The sequence below is a fragment of the Periplaneta americana genome, chromosome 15 (assembly GCF_040183065.1).
Source record: "Periplaneta americana isolate PAMFEO1 chromosome 15, P.americana_PAMFEO1_priV1, whole genome shotgun sequence".
In the NCBI taxonomy this organism is placed as follows: Eukaryota; Metazoa; Arthropoda; class Insecta; order Blattodea; family Blattidae; genus Periplaneta; species Periplaneta americana.
The window spans coordinates 183,791,245-183,809,411 of NC_091131.1; the positions used below are offsets into that span (position 1 = coordinate 183,791,245).

Genomic DNA, 18,167 nt, shown 5'->3' on the forward strand with positions numbered 1-18,167 from the left:
TAGCTCCAATGTTTTCTTCCGAAGCCAGTTGAACTGTTCGCTTGATTTCCTTCTCTACTCCTGCTTTCGATTCCCGCTGCGCGTGTTTGTCAGTCTGCCTCTGATGTTTCTCTACCACGTTATTTAATCCAAATTCCGGATGATTTATATTCTTCTCACAAAACTCCAGGTCATAGTATCTCCCGTTGACTTTCAGTTTATCTTCATATATCTTAGCAAAATTTTCCTTATTTCTAGCAACTATCATGAACGGTATCAGCGCTTTGCGTCTTCTTCTTGTTTCATAGTTTACGTCTTTTTCAACCCTTATTTTCGTCATTCTTAATTTTCTTAAGTTCCTTAAGATAATTTCTCTTGTTCTCATGCTTACGAAAGAAATTAAAATAGGTCTAAATCTTCCTTTCCCCATTCTATAAGTCTGTTCAATGTGGCCCACTCTCACATCGATACCAAAAATCTTATCGAACACGTTGCATACAGTCTCATATGTATCCATTCCATATTCATGACCCTCTTCTTCCACCCCGAAGAATATTAAATTCTTCTTTCTTTGCTTATCTTCATAATATTTGATTTTCTCTTTCATTTGCTCATTATCCCGTACCAGATAATCAATCTTCGCACAGATGTTATTTATTCTGCACGTCAAGCTTCCTGATGTTATATCCACTTGATTATTCGAGTTTCCTGTACTGTTCTGCATTTGTAGTCCTCCATTCCTAGCTTCATTTCTCCCCTTCTTTATCACTTCTCGTTGTAGCACTTTTTCCATTTTCTAATGTACCTTCCGCTCTATCACTCGTTCGTAGGTCAATGCCTCTGTACGCTGTTCAGACTCCGCTCCTTCAGCACACGTCCTTACTCGGCTAAAACTCGTTGATGACTGTATATATATATGTACATATTACTAAATGTACTATAATAACTTATAATGCAATATAAATATCGAATAGATATTCTAATATAATGTACCTGAGAAACATTTTCTTTAAGTTGTATTAATTTATGATCATATATTATATTATATTATATTACATCGTATCATATCTTATCATATCATATCATACACCATACCATACCATACCACATTATGTCTTATTATATTATATTATATTAAGTAGGAGAAGTGGAAGCCATACAACTGTCTCGTAGAACCGTGGTGAGGAGATTGCAGTATGTGCGTATGGGTTATGTAAATAAGCCTAATGATTTGTGTTCATGGAGCGAAGTTTATTTCATTAAATTAATAAGAGTGTTATAAATTCTGTAATGTACAATGGGTTGATATAATATCCTTATAAACTATTACGTACTGACAGCCTCAATGAATTGAACAACCGTGACTCTTGTCATATTAATGCAGGGAAGGTAGCTGTAATGCGGGTCCGCCACTGCATGAGCATTCTGCTCTGGCTTGGAATTGAAGTGCCTTGCAGAGTGAGAGCAGCTCTGGCCGACTAAATAGAGCAAAATTTGCAACTGTAACCCATGTGTGTTGTGAGTAGTGTCGTGTGTTTAACAAATAACCACTGCACAAAACTAGCATTCGTTGTCGGGATAGACAGCTGAAAGAGACGTAAATTTTACTAGACAAAAGCATTTAGATTTTAATTTTTTGCACTTTATTCTAAATTACCACATGGTCCCAATACTGGACACTACCAGTGTTTCCAGTACCAAACAGAAAAATAATTATTGTGGCACATAAAATAATGCCATCATTTGGTTTCAGTGACTTCTAAAAGGATGATAGCATCTAAAAAGGGAAAATGACTGTCAACAGAGTACTGGCAGGGAGTGAAGCAGCAGATCACTTCTCTGTGCCAAGAAGCATTTTGGGAGACCGTGTTTGGGATTTGTGCCCTTAAGAGGGGAGAATGAATTAAAATAAATCCTTTAAAGAACATTCGACAATGAATTGGAAAATAAATTGTAAAATATCTTAAACATCTGGACAATTGTTTCCTATCCTGAACAAAATCGAACTTCTTACTCTAGTCTACGATCTTGCTGAGCACTTGAAATTGCCACACCAATTCAACAGAACAAAGCAGATAGTGGGAAACAAGTTTTATCGTGGATTTATCAAGCAATATTCCGAATTTTCTTTGTGTTGTGCTCAATTAACAAGCCTGCAGAGAGCTCCAGGCTTAACATGTACAAGTGAATGCTTTTTTTGCCGAACTAGAGGAACTAATAGGAAAATATTCGTTCCCTCCAAGCAGAATTTTCAACTGCGACGATACTGGTGTAAGTTCAGTGCATTCAAGTAACTTGAAAGTCTTGGCTCTTAAAGGCAAGAAGCAAGTTAGGTAAATGTGGCAGAAATATCACAATGTTGCTTTGCATCAATGCTAGGGAAACGAATGGCTTCACAATTGACGAAAGACACATCAGAAGGAAGGACACTCAATACAGCAGTTGGATCAAAGTACCAGGCTTTCTGAAATGGTTGAAAGCATTTGTCAGGCCGAGCATGGATTTGAATATCAACAGGATGCATCAGGCATTTAAAGAAAAGTATCCAGGAAGTGTGGTTAGTTACGTAAGTTCTATGATAAAGTTTCCAATAAGGAGTTTCCAAATGCTTCAGTTCATCGGCTAAGAACTGATACGTGCAAAACATGTGATGGATTTGCTTGTGAAATTTCTTCAGTCAATACAGATTCAGTCCCATGATGTGAAAAGGTATCGAGACTTACGCCATACAAAATGTAAGGAAGTACTTGAGACTGTTATGATACCCGTTTTCCACAGTAATGTCAGTTGATCTTCAGCAAGTGTTACTAGTTCCAAACCTTGCCCACAGCAACATGTTTTACAGCAGACAGCTCAACTGTTATAATTTAGGCTTACATGTTGCAGATCCTCATGATTGTGTTATGTGTGTGTGGGATGAGAGCATTGCCTCTCGTGGGACTAATGAAGTTGCATCGTGCTTATTGAAATTAATAAGAGAAGGAGGGAATTTGAACAAGAGGAAATTAGTCATTTAGTCTGATAATTGCGCAGGTCAAAACAAAAATCGCGTAATGCCTTTCCTTATTATGTCTTTGGTACATCATGACAGAAACATGGACATTACAGTGAAGTGAAGGAAGCGAATAGAAGCATTTGAAATGTGGATATGGAGAAGGATGCAGCATGTGTAATGGACAGAGTAAGAAACGAAGCTGTGTTGGAAAGACTTCAAGAAGAAAGAATGACGCTGAAACTGATCAAAAAGTGGAAAAGGAATTGGCTGGATCACTGGTTGAGAAGAAACTGCCTATTGAAGGATGCAGTGGAAGGGATGGTGAATGGAAGAAGAGTTCGGGGCAGAAGAAGATAGCAGATGATAGACAACATTAAGATATATGGATCATATGCAGAGACAAAGAGGAAGGCATAAAATAGGAAAGACTGGAGAATGCTGGGCTTGCAGTGAAAGACCTGTCCTTGGGCAGAACACTGTGAATGAATGAAATGCCCTTTGAGGAAGTTACACTAGAAGTTGCTTATAACGCTCACAGCTTCTTGATCTGTGACCGTGATTTTGGTCTTATTGAGATGAGAAAGAGAGTCTGCAAGGCATGCATTCCAAGAGATTTGCATTATGTTGTGGAAACTGCTCGACATCTTCAATGTCATGGAGATTGAATCTGATGATTTCTTCGACCTAAAATATGCTGCAGATTCTGTCATTACGACCTCAAAATGTGAGATCTCAAAATTAAATATGATTCATGTAACTAAATAGTTACCAGGAAAGCTTCTTACCAAGAAAACTCACAGAAACCTAAGTGGAAGGTGATGAACAATATGAGGAAAGGAAAACTTCCTACTAAGGTAAGAGACACTTTTCTGCATGCACTCCCACAACCTATGTTACCAGTTGCTAAAATAGCAGATCTGAAAAACATGATATCGTTTCTACCAAAGGTACTTTTTATGATGAACTTTGCAGAAACTGAGTATTGGAACAGTAATCCTGAAACTATAGTCCCGTCGCTCTAATTTCCGGCAGCCAATCGCGTTGCAGATCAGCTACATTTAAACATGTGCGTCTTGTAATTCACTGATGAAGATGCTATTCATTTCTTAAAGCTCGATAAATACTTAATATAATCGCCCGCCATTTTGGCTCTTTCGTTGGAGTTCGCAGAAAGCACACGAAGACGTTATTTGCCACTCAATTATTTGCTCAATTACAGTGCGTTTGATTTATTATCATAGCAGCTATGACATGATAATGTTTAACGGTGTGGCAAATAGATTCCTCGTATGGTAGCTCGGCAATGAAAGAACAAAAATGGCGAACGATACTACCTACCTAGACTTTATAGAGCCTTCACTTCCTAAGACGTAAGCAAAGAGGAGGAGTCACGCCGGGAATAACAGCATTGCTACTGCATAATAAGACTTTTTTTTTAGTCTACAGATCTTATATTATCGCCCCTTTATGATGTACAGTTGTCAAAAAAAAAGTTGCCGCACTAGTGAACAGAGAATATTTTCAAAGGCCACTTCGGGTCGCGGTGATGTTACACGATGCATGTGCTTGTACAAGCAGTTCCGGAACTATGAAAGTGTTCCATATCTGCGCCTCGTAGACCAGCGGTAGAGTGCTTGTTTAATGATTCAAAGGTTGTGGGTTCGGGCCTTCTTCAAGTTTTCATTTTATTTTTTTATCGTTCTTTAGCGATGTAAATGATATTCAAATTATCATTTATATCCAGTTATCATTCTTTATGGCTATCACGTTATTTATATTTTGTTATCGTTCTTTAGAGATATGAATAAAATTAAAGTCATCATTTGTATTCTGTTATCGTTTTATAACGATATGAATAATAATTATTATTATTGTATCTCCAATGGGGGTTAGCCCTATTTTACATATGTATGTTAGGGCTATAGTTTTATACACAAAAAAGATACGCAAAAAGAGAAATGGAAAAGAAAATTAAATTAGCTTACGAGATGTAAACAAAACATAAACAATCCGTAAATTAGGCATTGCGATTGCAAAACAAATATCAGTTATCAATTTGAAGCATACAAAAATATTAACAACACACATACGTAACACTTCTATAACACAAATATGCAGCTTTCCATACCATACATCATAAATTAATACACAATAGTCACACAAACACAATCAAACTATAATTACGACATTGCGACGACATCAAGCATCCCATAACTGACTCACATACATAACAAATCAAGCATCTGTTGCAACACATACACTTCAACATAGTAACCACACTTTTAAAAGTTACAAATTTGGCTCCAAGAAAAATAAATAGGACACTGTTACTAATTACTATTCTTCTACAATTTCTTAAATACATCTGTAATAAATCTGTGAAATTCCGATATGAATAATATTCACGTTTTTTATATTGTTATCGTTCTTTAGCGATATAAATAATATTCAAGTTATTTATATTCTGTTTTCCTTCATTAGCATTATAAAACAATATTCAAGTTATTTATATTGTTATTGTTCTTTCGCAATATAAATAATCTGTATTTTATGTAAGTAATTATTATTACACAAATAACCATCTCTCCTTGTAAAATAGGTTATTTTATTTAGATAATTAAATACATATTATATAATATCTTATATTAATTAAACAAACCGATATTTATAATTTATATTCTATTATCGTTCTTTAGTGATACTGTATAAATAATATTCAAGTTATTTATATTGTAATCGTTCTTTAGCGATATAAATAACATAAATTTAATGTTAGGTTTGGAAAAATCCAGTTGCATAATACTGGTATTAGTTTTTCTTTTTGTATTATTACATTATACTATCTTGAACCACAATAAAATGAAAAGGAGTAACGAGGAATTGAACCTGAGACGTTGACATCTAAATTCCGACATTCGTCCGGTGAGCTATGAGGGCAAAAGTGTGGAAACATTTTCGGAAAAATTGGCCCAACCACACTCTAGGATTTTCTGATGATTCGTAGAAGCTAGTCCAGGATGCGGGGGGCAAAGGCTAATTGAGATTTCTCGGTCTCTGATCGGGTCAAACATCCTGACAGAATTAATATTTAACCCTTGCCGTGACTTTCGGTGAAGTCCGTAGGACCCAATTAGTCAAATCCACTCTCCTCATCTCCATGCTTGGGCCACCTGGAATTTAATAAGATGCGAAAGAGATAGTGGTGTGCGGAAAGCAACGGGATGTTACCACATTTAGGTCTATCCTTCCCAAGAAAAACTGCAAACATGAACAAAGGAAGCTTCTAATAGAAGAAGAAGAAGGATCTTCTGCGGACCTCTGGAAAAAGAACTAAGGAAGAGACTAGTGAAGTGCTTTGTGTGGAGTGTGGCATTGTATGGGGAAGGAACATGGACATTACGACGAAATGAAGAGAAACGAATTGAAGCATTTGAAATGTGGATGTGGAGAAGAATGGTGCATGTGAAGTGGACAGACAGAATAAGAAGTAAAATTGTGTTTGAAAAAGTGAGTGAAGAAAGAATGATGCTGAAACTGATTAGAAAGAGAAAAAGGAATTGGTTGGGTCTCTGGTTGAAAAGAATAATAGACGACATTAGGATATGTGGATCATATGCGGAGACTAAGAGGAAGGCAGAAAATAGGAAAGATTGGAGATTGCTACGTTTGCAATGAAAGACCTGCCCATGGACAGAACACTTATGTATGTGGGTATGTTCGGAATGCCTGGAATATCGTGTCTAAGAACAGTCACTATTTGCAAAGACTAGTCAATTCCATGCCCACTCGACTGCAAGATGATCGAGATAAGAGGAAGATAGACTAAATATTGAATTGTGGCTTTTTGTTTTGTTTTTTGAACGATTAATTGTTTCAATGTTTTAAGGCCGACGGCAGTAAATTTATTTTGTTTATGCCACGGAAGATATTTTTATTGAGAATAAAATCTTTTTTCTTTCCATTTGCAGCCACAATATCATAATGATAAAGTCATGGCATAATATATTAATGAACCTGATGTTAATTACTAAAATAATCGTAAAAGAGAAAGGAGCCATTATGTATAGTTTGTCTCTCTCAAAAACAGAACAAAAAATAACATAAAAAGCACGAGGTTGTAGTCAAACGCAGGACCTCATGAATAAGAGGCCTGAACGCTACCATTATGCTATCGAATAACACACAGAATACTTCAATTATAACTGTAGATATCAGGCAACGTGGTCCAACACCATGTAACATCGCCTGTCTCCGAATTGTAGCGAAGATACCCGAAGGGAACTTTGTTTCAGGAGAACGGCCACTTTTTCTTTTGACAGCTGTACATGTTGTAATACCTAACTACAAAACATGGCATTTGGAACACTATGAGTGAGATGGACAAGGTACTTAGAATATTCTATAAGTTTCATTTTTTTATATTTTATACTACATTCCAATTATCAAGAAAGTGTGTTTAAGTCTTATGCTAACATATATCCTGTACAAATATGTGTCTATTTTGAACACAAAACATTAAGTTCAGAAATTGAGAAGTTTTTATTGTCTCCTGTGAAATTTTCTGAATGGCACTTAGAACTTTTGCCATTTCCACTCTTCCAATAATAAAGAAGGCTTTTCTACATACCTCGATTTTTGTACTTCCAACCTGATGTAATACTTGAAAGATTTCACTCTATTAGGTTTCTTCTCATTTCTCGTCCCGTGTCGCTTTATATCACTGGCACATATACCTTGTAAGAACCAGTCTTGCTGATCCTTGCTAGCAATATTTAAAGACATTCAATTGTCACATTCACCAATTTTTTAATCCCTCAGACCTAGTTGCCATACGCATATATGCAGCTCTCTAGGTTAGTTCTGAAGTGATTTTACATACACGTGTACATATCCTGCATGGCTGCACAAAACCGGCCATAGTTCGTAATCAATTTCAGATATGAATATGTGGTTTTTTCAATTGTATTGCAGAGAGTACGTTTTTTACTGTCATATGGATATGGTTATATTATGTTTAACCATTTCGAAAACTGAAATAAAGGAGCGAAGTAATGTAAATTCCATTCTACTAGAGCATTTAAATACCACTTTAGCGCTTAGTGCAGGGACTTTTAAATACCATGTTGTCGGGTTAAAACACTCTTTCTGGCATTTGCAGTCTTCACTAGTCACTTTTTAGGGACATCCTTACCGCTGTGGTTAATATGTTCTCCACCATGAATTCTGGCCTTTTCAACATTTCTTCTATATTCCGAAGAATGTTTTGTTCTTTTCTTGCTATAAACACCAGTGAACACACATGCAGCTGGACATGTATAGTACTGTACCCAGATAAAGAGCAGTTCTGCAGTAGTGCCAACTGTTTCCTGTTTATTGCAAAAACAACTGGAATCCTGCACTTCAGATGAATATTGATGCCTTTTGCTTTACAGTATTAACTGTCACTTCGGTTGTTTTTCTGCTCAGACTGATGTATCTATGTGTGAGGTAGTCATTACAATGCTCCACTTATTTTCAACCAAAATGTGACTTAGAGTGTTTTTATAATCAGTATTTACTTGATTACACCACAGTTCACTGTTACTGATCACTTACCTATGTGCGGAACTTTCTCAATATGTTACAGTCAACTATTCCTGACTACTTATCTCTGTGGAAAGCTTTGATGAACTGTACTGCAATCAACGGCTCCTGATAACTGAACTTTGTGTAGAATTCATCTGTATTACAATCCACTGTTCTAGGTCACTTATCTGTGCACGTAATTTTCTCTTTGTGCTACAATTTACTGCTTTCCATGACTTACCTGTGCATAGAACTTCCTTGCTGTGTTACAGCCCAACAGCTTGGACTCCATTGCACTTCTCACTTTATCAATAACAAATCTTCGTGTAGAAAGTGCACTTCATGTTTGGCTGGGTGGACATTCACAGTCACATTCCTAGAGTCCAACTACAGACTCATGTTTATGAATGGTTGACGTTCTTGTGGGATGTACATCTGCTCAAAGGACTTCTTCAATGCTGCCAACATGTTATAAACGTCAATTTGTTACAATTTGTACATTTGTTTACTGATGCTGCAGCAATACAGAAAACAAATAGGAGTTCAATCTTGGCTAAAGGCAACAGATTTTTAGGTGGCAAAAATTTTAAATGTGACTATCATGTGATGAAGAAATAAAGCAGTTGACCCACGTAATATATTTACTTTATGTACCAAAAAAAGCTATTTACTGTATGTAAAAAAAAAAAAACATGTTTTTCGTTCATAAATTAAAATGAATAATGGCAACATTTTCATCTCTATTACTCTGTTCTCAACTTAAAAACAAAATGTCTTTACATACTGTATGATAACAATTCTGGAGAAAGAGACCACAAATTACAAAATCACTGTTAAGTACTCAGCACAAAAATAAGCCACCAACCAATTTCGCATGGACTTGGTAAAATTCAAATCTGAAAATTCCTGAATGGAAAATTAATGCTGTAGCTATTTAGAATGCTGTACTTTACATAAATACTACAATTTAAGTGTAAATCCAAATTTAATTCACTTACAATGGGAGAAGAGGTTAGAATTAGGCACTTGGGTATTCACCGTGCCCTGGAATTTGACATTTCCATTTCAGAACTACATAAGGTTCCATCTTCAGAGCAGACAGGTAGTCAACTACTCTGTTTGGACTCATTATGTCTGACAAATCTGGATGACTGAGCCAAGTCTAAAGACGAATATGGGAGAGGAGATTGCTTTTAACTTCTCTAAACACTACAGTCCATAAAAGCTTATTTCTGTTCTGTTTTGCAGCCCCATGAGACAGCTGCAGTCTCAATCAAGATACAAACCACAGGGGCAACTTTAGTGCAGCAAGGGACTTGCTTGGCGAGGAGTAGAGTATACTCAAGAAGAGCTGCACAAACTATCAGCAATGTTCGTGTGCACTCGGCTTCACTTCGACTGCAAGCTGTCGACAGTTCTCAGTCATCTGCTGGCTTGACAACATTTCGAGCGAGATTTAACACAGCGCATGCAATGTAACTTGAACCTTGTTGCAGAGTAACTAATAACACAACATGGTTGAAAAAAACCTACCTCCCTCTCTCTCTCTCTTGCCATGCAATAGTGATGTAAACCAAAACATGTAGTATTACAAACTGTAATGGAACATGTTTAATAAAGTTCCTATAAAAAATTCTCTCTCTCTCTCTCCTGCTGTTCTGTGGTTTCTAGTTAGAAATTACATTAATTATATGTCACAATAGAGGCTCCTTTAGTGCTAAACTGGCGTTAATTACATAAAATTAGAACCTACATGTTGAAGTACAAAATCTATACCAAAGAACAAGAATGAAATCATATGACAGAATTCCAGCACAGCCACAAGGTTGACTTAGTCATCTATCAAATAGAGTACCGGGTCTTTCCTGGGGATAAAAGGCGATCATAACTATATAAAACACAGAATATTTAACGCTCATGTTGGCTTCTACCTGCTCTGCACAATATGAACAGCTCAAGACCATGCTTTCGAATGCGCCCTGTAATCAGCATTAGGTATTAAATGGCAGAAAATGCCCGAGTTGTTGGCTTAGCTGACTGCATAACCAGCAAATCCTATCTCGTAAGAGGGTGGGTGAAGGCGAGTTCCATGCGCCTTAAATCAGGGACCTCTCGGCTAAGGTATGGTAACCCTGACAGAAGAGTCCCTGGTCCTCCAGGTTGGAGGTTTGGTCGTGGTGCTAACATCCCCACACCAATAAAATCTATATTGTTGAGAACCTGAAACGATGGCCTTGGAATGATGGATACAATAGACGACGGCTAAGGCATGATAAACGGAAAAACGATTTGAACTTAGCGACTTGAAATGTGGGCACGATGTTAAGACCAGGAAAAATTATTGAAATTGGAAATGAGATATTGAAATTTAAACAAGACATTGTTGCTTTGCAAGAAATACGGTGGGAAGGGGAGGGAATAGTGGATAAAAGAGAGTTCTCCATCCTCAATAGTGGTTCCAGTACAAGGACTGGACTTTATGGAATGGGTTTTATAGTGGCAAAGAGGATTAAAGCTAGCATCTTGGAATTTGAAGCCTTTAATGAAAAAATTTGCAGATTACGTCTATAAGAAAAATTTAAGAATTTTACAATTATATCTGTTTAAGCTCCTCATGAAGAGAAAGATGAAGAAGAAAAAGAGGTATTTTATGAGCAACTTGAAACTATTCTTAGCAAAGTATCAAAATACGACATTATTATAGTAATGGGCGACTATAATGCACAGGTGGGGAAAGAAGATTGCCCAGGCTCTACTGCTGGGATTTTTTCCCTACATGAGAACTTCGAATGAAAACGGTAAATTGCTGGGACAATTTGCAGCCAGGAATAATTTTATTATTAAAAGCACCTGTTTTCCCCATAAGAGAATACATTTAGGTACCTGGAGATCACCAGGTGGTGATATTACTAACCAAATAGACCATGTGCTCATCAATGCTAGGCATTCCTCATCTATTATAGATGTAAGAAGTTGCAGAGGTCCTAACTGCGATTCAGACCATTACTTAGTTAAAGCAGTACTTAGAGAGAAAATAGCTAAAGTACATATAACAGATGTCATGAAGAAAAGGAATCTGGCCATCTGTAAACTCAAATGCCCGGAGTTTAAGTTATTGTACCAGGAGAAGCTACAGAGGAAGTTCGAGGAAGATTTGGTGATAGAGGCTGGTGAAGAACGGAGAGGTGACAGGACAATTGAAGAAGAATGGGAGCGAATTAGGAAAGCTATTTTAACAACTGCTGAAGAGGAACTCGGGACACAACAACAGACCTGTAATGAATGGTTCGATCAGGAATGTAAGGAAGTAATAGAAGAAAAGAATAATGCTAGGATTAAAATGCTACACAGAGAAACACGGTCAAACTGTGAATCATACAGACAACTAAGACTTAAAGCCAACAGAACAAGCAAAAAGAGGAAATGTTATGAAAACAAGTTGAGGAAATAGAGCAGTTAAATCAATCGAATGAAATTAGGAAATTTTACGCAGCAATGTCAAAGATCAGGAAAGGTTTTCAACCCAAAGACAATAAATGTAAAGATAAGTATGGGAAGATACTATTTGAAGATAAACAGATTGAAGAAAAATGGACAGAATATTTTAAGAATTTATATAATAAACACAATGACCCAGATAATTCAAGATGAGACAAAAGGACTCCTCACTATCTAAGTGTACCAACTTTGCAGGACACAGAGAACACAGCCATACCAATGCCGGAGGAAGTATCGCATATAATTGGACAGCTGAGCAGCAATAAAGCCCCAGGAACCGACCACATTACAGCTGAATTAATTAAAGAAGGAGGCAATGCCCTCACACATGCAATTTATAAATTAATAGTGCGGATATGGGAGGAGGAGATTATGCCAGAAGATTGGAGAGAAGGCATAATTTGCCCAATATTTAAAAAAGGAGATAAGAGGAAGTGTGAGAATTACAGAGGCATTACACTGCTTAATGTGGTATATAAAGTTCTTTCAGGTGTTTTGAATGAAAGACTTAGGAAATATTCGGAGCAAATTCTTGGAGAATCACAATGTGGATTTCGACCAAATAGAGGCACCTCAGATCAAATTTTTACAATCAAGCAAATGATGGAAAAGTTCTATAAATGGGACATAGATCTTCACTTGCTGTTTATCGATTTTAAGCAAGCTTTTGATAGTGTAAACAAACAGGAGCTTTACGGAATGGAATGTTGGGAGAATTTGGCATCCCATTAAAAATCATAAGATTGGTACAAATGACCATGGATAATTCTATGGCCCATGTTAAAGTGGGAAATAAAATTAGTAAAGCTTTTACACTCAATACTGGAGTCAAACAAGGGGATGGTCTTTCCACAGTATTATTCAATCTGGTCATACACCAAGCAATAGAAAGTGTAGACCAGAAAGACACCATATTCACAAAATCAAGTCAAATCTGTGCGTATGATGATGATATAGCTATTATATCTAGAAATGCTCCCACACTCAAACAGTTGTTTATTGAATTATCCAGGAATGCCATAAACATGGGATTAACAGTGAATCAAGGAAAAACTAAATACATGATTATGTCCACCTCTAAGTTGAGAAGGACCCCTAAGAATATTACCATCCAGGAGTATACATTTGAAGGTGTATCCCAATTCAGAATATCTTGGAGTTATTATTAATAATAACTGTGATGTGAGTGGTTATGTCAACGACAGAATACAGGCTGGAAATCAGGCTTATTACGCTAACCTCCCACTGTTTAAAAATCAGTTGTTATCGAGGATGACAAAGATTAAAGTTTATAAAACATTAGTTCGTCCTGTAGTTACCTTTGGTTCAGAGACATGGACATTTACAAAGAAAGACGAGAACTCCTTAAGAAGTTTTGAACGGAAGATTCTGCGTAGAATCTTTGGCCCAGTCAATGATCATCAAAGATGGAGGATACGCTCCAACAATGAACTTCTTAACCTGATAGGAGGTCAAGATGTTGTAAAATTTATGAAAGCTCAAAGACTGAGATGGCTAGGACATGTAAACAGGATGCCTGAAACATGCACTCCTATTAAAATGTTAAAGGGTAGACTATATAACAGGAGGAGAAAGGGTAGACCAAAGTTAAGGTGGATGGATGGGGTATCCAAAGTTCTTGAAATTATGGGAGTGAGAGGATGGACTAACATGGTAAAGAACAGAGTAAGATGGAAGGCTGTTGTTAAGGAGGCCAAAACCCACCCTGGGTTGTAGCACTAACTGATGATGATGATGATGATGATGAATCAGCATTAGGTGGTTCGTAGCAGCCTGAGGAGCGAATATCGTTCTCTGTGTAAGCTCTTCTTGCATCTACTCATTTTCTTGGATTAGGGTACTTTTGCATCCCCTGACACTTCCTTCCTAATGAAGCACAGTATTCCTATCAACACTACTCTCAATCAGAGTTGAATCCATGAACCTGAGATAACCTAAACACTAAATTAGAAAAACAAGTTATTTACCAGACTATTTTTTGCAACAACAAAAAAACTGTACTAAACTGAAAAGTAATGAAATCACTATTATCATAATTTGATAGCCAAAAAAAGAGAGTAGCAATATGACAATGAGACGACTTCATCATGTCTTGGTAATTGAATACTTAATGTTTAAAATTAAATCTGAATTGACAAAACTGACTACAGGAACATGTTTTATCAAAAAGTATGTGCCATACCACCTGAGTTGCTAAGACATGAGTAAGAAATCTCTACTTCAGAACGCTTATTTCAAATACATTATTTGGTTCTAGTTATATTTATGCAGTTACATTCAGCTATAATGGCTGGGGGATCATCATTCTGCCGCCACACCCGTACTGGTTGGATGACTATTCACCTTTACTGTGGCATGTGGGCATGAGGCCAGCAGTCCAGCTGACTGACCATAAGCCTTGGCCCTCCATGGGTTGTTGCATCACAATTTATTTTATTTATAGTTATATTTATAATAAAAATAATGCAACCAGAGGAGATGTATTAGTTGGCATAAACTAATTTTCTGAGTTTGTATTTGGAGGAAGCTGGACATATGAGACTTGAATTAACTTATAATAATTAATAGAAAAACTCTGTTGACAGCTGTACTATTTGATGAGCTGTAAACCTATAGGCAACAGTATTTTTTTGGGAGGGGGGGGGGAAGTATACACAAGACATTTGAATGGCCTGAACTCAATTAGGTATCCCAAATGTACAGTATAATTATATCACCACCCACACTGTCTCTCTACTCAGATTGTTCTTGTAAAATTATCTCAAAGAGCTATGGCGAACACTGATAACAGAAATCGAATATATAAAACAAACAGAGATTCAAAACAAGTGAACTCCTATAAAAATTTGAGAATATTTCACTTCCAGTTGTTTTGATGCACACAAACAATAAAGTTAACGTTATCACAACACAAGAGATATATTCAACAATTAAAATCAAGCATATTTCAAGTCATTATGTTTCATGGAAGTAAAAAGACATCATTTATTATTGCTATGCTGTTTGAATGATTTTAATACACCCAACATTTGTATCATGTCACGGAATGTGTGAGTACAGTTTATGTGAGGGGTATAAAATATGAGTCATTCCACGTCAAATCGCACAGCAATAAAACACGACCTTCTCGGAAATGGTCGAATTTTTTTTCATGAATTCCAGACATCAAATAAGGAGACCCGTATTTTTTTATTTTCACAATTATTAATTATTTGTGTAGTTATGAATATTTGAAGTTACGCAAATTATGCGCGCACTGTTACATAAACTCGCTTGGAACTTTGTGTCTACATATAATTGAGATTTGCGGTTTGGCGCATTTGAAAGACGAAATACAACACTTTTTATTACTTTAGGCCTATCACAAATAAATTTAAAATTTGGCCTATTTTTTTAATCATTTCTTTTTCAAAGCAAAATTACTATATTAAATAGCCAAGTTAAAAATCTGAAAAAAATATAGACTTGTTCGCCGATGTATTATCTGTAAACTACTGCATTTATAAATATGGGATCGGCACCCATACATTTGTAACAATTTATTTTCCGGAGGCATGCACGCGCTCGCGATGCCCAGCTAATGAACTGCTTGCAGCCATAGGCTAGAAGGCTGCCCGTGGAAATTTCCCGTTGCATCTGATGTCACCATACTAATAATCAAATGATTAATACCTTAAGAAACAGTAAATATCTTATCTAAAATTATTTTATTATTGTCAGCTCAGGGGGAACCCTTCACAGTTTATACTGTAATATAGCCAAGTGTTTGATGATAGCAAGACTGGGTAAGGCAGTAAACTTTATGGCAGTAAACAGATGGCATGAGAGAAAAATAATCAGTTTGGGTTTGAATTTCGCGCAGTGACGTGACTTCTATACAACATTAGTGATGGTAAAGATCGCGTAATATATAACAAGTGTTTAAATCCATTTACCTTCCTAATCACGCTTTTAAAAAGAAAAGTACACTAAGACACGTAAGTCGCGACTTATTGATAAAGCTCAATTTAAAGGAGTCTGAGTGTGCAAATATGTGATTTGTTCCGTAAAAATCAATCAATTTCCGCATAGGTCAAGTGAAATTATATGTGAAGCCAGTAGTTCTTGTGATATTAATAAAGATGAATCAAATGAAAGTGCGGACAGAGAAAGTGATTATCCCAGTATTTCTTCTAGCAGTTCTATGGATACAGTGCTAGAAATCAGTAATATTGAGGAATTAAACAAGAGTTTGATGTCAATAGAATCCCCTATCAAGAAAAGAAAGATACAACAAAACGATACCCCCGTGAAAATTTTCAAAAGTAAAAGGCTCCCTAGCATGTTAAGTTTTTCATGTAGAAGATGCATCATCATCCATTCAAAAGTCAGCCATATTTTATTTTTGACGGAATGCAAAGAAAGTACAACCTGAAAATTACATAGTTATTGCAGACTTTTCTGAAAATTATTCATTTGTAATACAAGATTCAATACAAGGTGTGCATTGGAACATATGCCAAGCCACAATACAGTACAATTTTAATTTTACTTCCTACTTTATTTTATTTTATATTCTCTTATAGGCCTATTAATATTATATCTGAACTGTGACCGAACACAAGCGCTGCTCATTCGGTCTCAAATTTTGTTAATACTACTGCATCTCCTTTTTTTATATTGATTGTATTATTTTATTTCTATTTCTCTTATTTGTAATTATATTCTTTATTCTGTATATTTAAATAATTAAATAAACCCTTTCGTAGTATATTTCAAAGGAGATACAGAAATTCGTTACAAAAGTAATGCCATCTCAGAAACCATGAAACATGACACTGATCCCTTTCACTTTTTTCAATCCGAAGCAATCAATTTCTTAAAGCAAGAATTCAACGATATGAAAAAAATCATCTACTTTTCCAATGGATCAAGTTCACAAAAAAAAAAAAAAAAAAAAATTAAAAAATAATTGCTTACATGAAGACGATTATGGAATTAGTGCTGAATGACACTTCTTTGCAATGTCGCATGGTAAAGGTCCATGTGTTGGCATTGGAGATACTGTTAAAAGACTTGCCACGAAAGTTAGCCTATACAAGATCCTACAACAACACAAAAAAAACTGTTTGATTAGTCACAAAAAACATTTCTAACATGTCATTTATATTTTGTCCATTCAATAAGCACAAAAACCACACTGAAAATTTGCAGGCCAGATACCATAATCTAAAACCAATAACTGGTACATTAAAATTATATTCTTTCATTCCTTTGTCAAAAACTGAAGATTTAGTAAAACAATTTTCTTTCAAGAAAGAAGGTAGGCGAATGAAAATTTAAAATGTGAATGAAAGGAAACATTTGAAAAGCATAATGTAAAATTATTTGAAGATATCATAATAAGTAAATTAGCAGTGTTTCCTCCAGTAACTTGATCCGTACTGGGTGTAATGTTGCAACGTTAAGTCAATTATCCAGTGCCGATAAACCTCAGCACGCTTTAACGCTTCCCGTCCACTGCTGCTGCGCCAACCGCTACACATTCTGTCATAAGTAATTAAATTTCCATTAAACTATTGGAGATCCCATTCTGATTTTTTCTGGAATTATTAAGAATACTTCAGTGCACCTAGTAGGCATTTTTTTAGATTTTTAATAGGGCTATTTCACATTGATGTATATGTTTTAAAAATTGAATTATAAAAAAATGTTTGAAGTAATTATATTAAAATTAGTTAGTAAATATTTAATAAAATACAGTACTTTAAGCTTTTAAATGCATTTTTCAAAAAAATTTTAACATCAATATCGTCAGAAATATGACGCTTTAAATGTTGCAGTGAGCGACATTTTTAACGAATTCTAACATGTAATATTTTAAAAACATGTGGACTTAGGAGGAAATAAAAATACACTTGTTGGTTTATGAGACCCATAGAGTTGGTAAAAAAAATATAAACGCAATCAGAAATATGAAGGTCAAAATTTGTATAATTTTGTGCGATTTTACGTGGAATGACTCATATGTGTGACTTAGGAAGGTTCAGTTATGTAAATCAAGAGTATAGGCTATATTTAGGGAGGTCGAGCAATAAGTGTTAGTGAGTGTTAATATGCGACAGTTTGT

General features: G+C 35.7%; 1 long non-coding RNA gene across 8 annotated transcripts in view; it reads right to left on the minus strand.

The window, feature by feature from the left end:
* LOC138715571 (uncharacterized) overlaps positions 1 to 18,167 on the minus strand; it is a 120,775-nt gene that overhangs the window by 83,368 nt on the left and 19,240 nt on the right. For 7 of the 8 annotated variants that reach the window (XR_011336469.1, XR_011336464.1, XR_011336468.1 and 4 more), the window contains exon 3: positions 8,781 to 8,997. The exons of the other annotated variant lie outside the window; for it this stretch is intronic. This is a non-coding gene — a long non-coding RNA (uncharacterized lncRNA). The remainder of the gene's footprint in view (positions 1 to 8,780; positions 8,998 to 18,167) is intronic. 8 annotated transcript variants of the gene reach the window in all.